The sequence below is a fragment of the Trachinotus anak genome, unplaced genomic scaffold (genome assembly GCF_046630095.1).
Source record: "Trachinotus anak isolate AG129_WGS33_773 ecotype Australia unplaced genomic scaffold, CSIRO_AGI_Tana_v1 ptg000017l, whole genome shotgun sequence".
Lineage (NCBI taxonomy): Eukaryota > Metazoa > Chordata > Actinopteri > Carangiformes > Carangidae > Trachinotus > Trachinotus anak.
In genome coordinates this window covers 1,533,536-1,538,563 of record NW_027273868.1, presented here as the reverse complement: position 1 = coordinate 1,538,563, position 5,028 = coordinate 1,533,536, and the positions used below count along the sequence as shown (strand labels likewise).

Genomic DNA, 5,028 nt, shown 5'->3' with positions numbered 1-5,028 from the left:
CACGCAGCCTCTTGGTCAGTATCTGCATCTTGTTTACACTCACCCTCTTTCAGGTTTTCCCTCCAACCCTTTACCAAAACAGAGATTTTCACTCCACCCCCAAAAGCCATCTGGGTGAGATGGGTTGGCTCCATTCTTTGTGAGAATAACAGATGAACAATCGTTAACTGATATTATGAACCTTTCCATTTGTACTGCTGAATTAGCAGCGGACTGGAAGGCAGCCATGCTCCACTCTGTGGTGGTGACACAGCTGGCTATCTCACTCTGTTGAGGAGAATAATACTTTGTCCAGTGTACAGCCAGGTTTTGATTCAGGTTATTGATGTGTTACTGCAATTTTGAAAGTTCTAAACATCATAACATCTGCAAACAACACACACACCATTGTGCACTAATACTTAATGACCTAATGAAAGTGAGTCATCGGCTTAGTTGTCTAATGTCTTCATGTGTCTTTAGGTGTTCCCCAGGGCTCAGTACTTGGTCCCACTCTCTTTTCCATGTTCAGTGATGATATTCCTTATGTTGTTATTAACGCCCATGTTCATTTATATGCTGATGATACAGATTTGTGCTACTGGTCCACCTCACAATGCAGTGGTAAAAACAGGATGGGCTCTTACTAACCTCAGTCTATCACTGAACACTGAAGTTATGTGGTGAATCCGGATATAATGCATTGTCCCTCTCTCATCATGTCACCATGTTTTCTCTTTGACATCTTCAGCTTAACACATGATTGTTCCAGTGACCATACTCCCCGTGTTTGATTATGGGGATATAATTTAGAGACTGGCTTGACAAGAGAAAAAAAACCCACTAATAACAATGGATAAAAAACATTGGAAAAATGTATCTCTATCACAGCTACTTATGGTTATTTTTAATAACAATTGCAAACGTTTTACTTCTGTTCACTTTGAGTTTTTCTTCTCAGTTTTTGTTTGTAAATTTTTTTTGTCCATTTTGTTTGTTTTTTATTGTAAGTTGTGAACTTACTGTTGTTAATAAAACACACACACACGTATATATATTCAACCAAATTACAAGTTAACTGTTGCTATGGTAAACAACAGAAAGTGCTGTATTATAACTATCAAATGAAGACTTTTCAATAGCTGTAATATGTTATATATCCTCAGGGGTTCATCCTGGCATATAATAAAGGTGTAGCCCATAAATACATCATTTGTACTCCCCCATTAATACCTTTACAAACAGTGAGTCACAGCCTAATACCTGTATTTATTTATTTTTATATTTCCGGGGTTGTTACCGAGGTATGCGTTTCTGTGGCTGGTAACAGTGCGTCAGTGTGTTTACCTACGTCCATGTGTGCAGTGTGCTCTGCCTCCCTGAGTGAGCCCTCCTCTCGAACATAGAGCATCTCTGGCGGCGGCAGTGCGCAGTCTCCGCCCCGCGGCCTCACGGCGGAGAGGAGCGGAGCAGAAACTGCTGCTGCTGCCGCGGAGTGACACAAGATGATGCGCGGAGTCTCCGTGACGATCCGCTGTTAATTGAATGTTCCCGTGGCTGCACCTTCACCCTTACAGCTGTGCAAGAACAAAAAAAGTTACACAAGCACACAGAGAGCGGACTGACTCCTGATCCACAAGACACACAAAAACAGGTGATACAGAAAACACAGAAGCTGCACCTGAGCAGGATGAGGGTCTGGTTGATTGCCTGGCTGCCATAAAGTAAGTATCACACTACAATAGCCCCCTAAATGTGTTGATAAAGATTCTCAACAGTTAACATAGAGACATAGAAATCTCTGGTCTCTGAAGATGCCACATATATCACTGTAAATATTAATATAGCTAATCAATATATAATGAAAAACTCCACATTGGTAGAAGCTCACATATAGACCACCATACTTCATTAATATGCTCATTTGTTGTAGCTTTTATCTATGAAATAAATCCAGTTAATGAGGTGTTGGGGTGTGGCAGAAATTGCTAATGTGTTAGAATATTGAACCAACTCCCCGAAGACAGAGAGAAAACGTGATTTAAAAAAATGTATTTGATAATTATGTGATGTAATTCAGTATGAAGTGAGTGAACTCTGGTGCAGATGGAGTCTGTGATAGCTGTAGCTCAGTCTTCTTACCTGTGCAGTTGGCTGTTGTAACAAACAGCTCAGGTTTGTTTTCTGTTGTGTAAAGTAAATCTAAATTAGTTTTCATAACTGTTATGAATGGTGTAACATTCCTGGACTATCATCAATTCTCATTCAACAAGATTCAAGTTCACCTCCTTCTCAGAGTTATAACTCAGTCCAATCTGAACACACAGACATTAAACACATTGATATCATTCAGTGTCACTTCTGCTTCCTGTGGACATCTTTGTCTCTGATGTCCTTCCACCAAAAATGTCCATAAATCTGCTTAGAAATCAAAGGAGAAAGAAAGACACGTCAGAACTTGCCTGAGATTCCTAACATTTTTAAGTTTTCTTCAGTATCAGGCTAATCTAGTGACAGCTGTCTCTACATCCATGGTTACATTGCCAACAGCAACTGCTAAGAGCTTATTCGGCAAAATATAAACCACCCTAACTTGCAGCTGCTCCACTGATGCCTTAAATTTTTCCATTTATTTTTCAGCAGAAACATTTTTGACTTCATCTGTTTTCACACAAAAGTCAACTCTGACACTGAGAAAGAAAGAAAATAAGAGCCAGTAGAACAAGCAGCTCTTGCTGGAGACGAAACTTGTCCACTATAGACTGACAGCCTTCTGTTCATTAAACAGTAATTATACCAAAGACTCAGTGAAGCATGTATCTTCCTGAGGCTCAGTCGTTGTCTGGTGGTTGGTTGAAGACACAGTTTTAGCAGCTGGAGTAGATGTTTGATTTCCACAGTGAAAACTCATTTGACTGCACCACGCAGCCTCCACATAAAAGCATCCAGAAAAAGCTGCTATTATGCTAAAAGGTTGATGAGTGGCTGCTTTAGAAAGCACCAGCCTACTCTAATGCAATCTAACCTACATTTACCTTAACATTTACATGCTTTTATCCAGGCACTTACAATAAATGCAACAGTTCATAAACCCTCAAAAAATATCCGTCACACGTGACATATTACACTAACCTACACAAAACTTGGGAGCCACAGGGGCCCAAAAAAACCCCAGTTCAATGTGGTAATTCAGTTTACTGTAAATTTGTTTGGGAATTTGTACAAGAAAGTGCAACATGAACTGAGGCTGGTGGTGCAGTATTGCTTTTGAGCTGTCTTGTTGAGGGGTCGCGTGTCAAAATCTAGTTTTTAAAAACATGTTTTTTAATTTGTATTGTGCTGACATGCTGCACCGTAAGTGTTGTGCTGGATATTCATTTCACATTTGCATTTACTCATTTTTATGGCTTTTATCCAAAGCCACTTACAAGTGAGCAACTTGGGACTCATTCAGTCTTTCCCAGAGACACTCCAGGGATCGAACTGCCAACCCATGTGATCAGTAGACAGCCTGCTCTACCACCTGAGCCATAACCACCCATATTCATAGAGTGACTACTTGTCATGAGCTGATGGTCTGATGATTATTTATTTGTCTTCTGGAATGCACTACATGGAAAAAACACACAAACACGTGTATCTTCTCATCATCTCTGACATGATGAGAATCTCCTTAACATACTTACAATGAGTTGACGAATTGACGTATTTCCTCCTGTAGTTGTTGCAAAGTTAAGTAATGTGCTAGCTTGTTATATGACCTTTCACTATATGAAAAAGTGACATGGACACAGATGCATGTCTGAGCTGATAAAGTCCTGAGCCAACAAATGTTGGAGGACCTGCTTATCCAACTAGCCCACCTGACACCTGGAGTGCTGGACCTGACTCCTCACTGGGGAACTCCGACAGACCAAACTGTCAGACGTCATGAACGCTGTGCAGTCACAGCTTCTAAAATAACAGGTGATGTCAGAGTGGGACAGACACAGTTGAATCCTGCAGGAGATGTGGAGGCCTCCACCACACATCAGCCTCTGTGTTACAACTCGTTTGACCTTATTTGTTACTGAGGAAGATTCAAGAAATTTGAAGCAGCTTCAGCAACAAGGTGTCCAAGAATTCATGTGGTTTCATAATGTATATGTGTGTGTGTGTGTGTGTGTGCGTGTGTGTGTGTGTGTGTGTGTGTGTTTGCAAAAAGAACATTTGTTTTAAGTGTAAAAAAAAAGTTTGTAAGAAGCAGACAAAGCCCTCTCATATTTACAGTAAGTCCAAGACCAGTGTCATCATGAGCTGCTGCTGCTGCTGCTGTGTGTGTGTGTGTGTGTGTGTGTTTGTGAGAGAGAGAGAGAAAGAGAGAAGTGACTGTACTCTCTCTCTATTCTCTGAATCTTCTAGAAACAGTCTCATGATGAGCTGCTGCTCTCGTCCTGATTGGTTGCAATTACTACTGGCAGAGCAAGTGCTGTAAGTGTGTGTTTGTGTGTGTGTTTTAAACATGGTTTCCATGGTGAGTAAATATCCCTCACCACTCACCTAACACCACCACTTTCTTTTTGTTTTTTTCTTAGATTTGCCATTTTTCCCATCCAGGATTTCTTTCCAAGTTTCACTACAGGCAACCTATTTTTTACTTTTTCATCTGCATCATGCTGTTCATTTCCTTTTTACTCTTTCTAAATATAAATGAGAAAGAGAGAGAGACAGAGAAGTGCTCAGTGCATCATGGGAGTGTGAATGTGATTATGTGAAATGTGTATGCTGGTGTACACATTCCTTCTGTCAGGCAAACTGCAGCAATCCAAGAGTTCAGTCAACAGTCTTTAATAATGTCCCACAGGAGTGAAGGCAGATGTGTCCAGTGAATCCTGTTCTCTGTTTCCAGCCAGTTATCAGTTTGTGAAGTTGTGATTATCTGAAGGAACATAAGCAAACAAATATCTAATTAGTGCAAACTGTTCTGAGAAAATACTACAATAAAAGCAACTTCTGCTGGAAACTGTCAGCTACACAGTTTTATAACCAGGAGCAGTGTTTCCCCTTCCT

General features: G+C 40.5%; 1 long non-coding RNA gene across 1 annotated transcript; it reads left to right on the top strand.

The window, feature by feature from the left end:
- Nucleotides 1-1,090: 1,090 nt before the first annotated feature.
- Nucleotides 1,091-4,686, top strand: LOC139634803 (uncharacterized). The gene is made up of 3 exons (XR_011694069.1): nucleotides 1,091-1,703; nucleotides 4,381-4,449; nucleotides 4,554-4,686. It is a non-coding gene; the product is annotated as an uncharacterized lncRNA (long non-coding RNA).
- The last annotated feature ends 342 nt before the right edge of the window (nucleotides 4,687-5,028 follow it).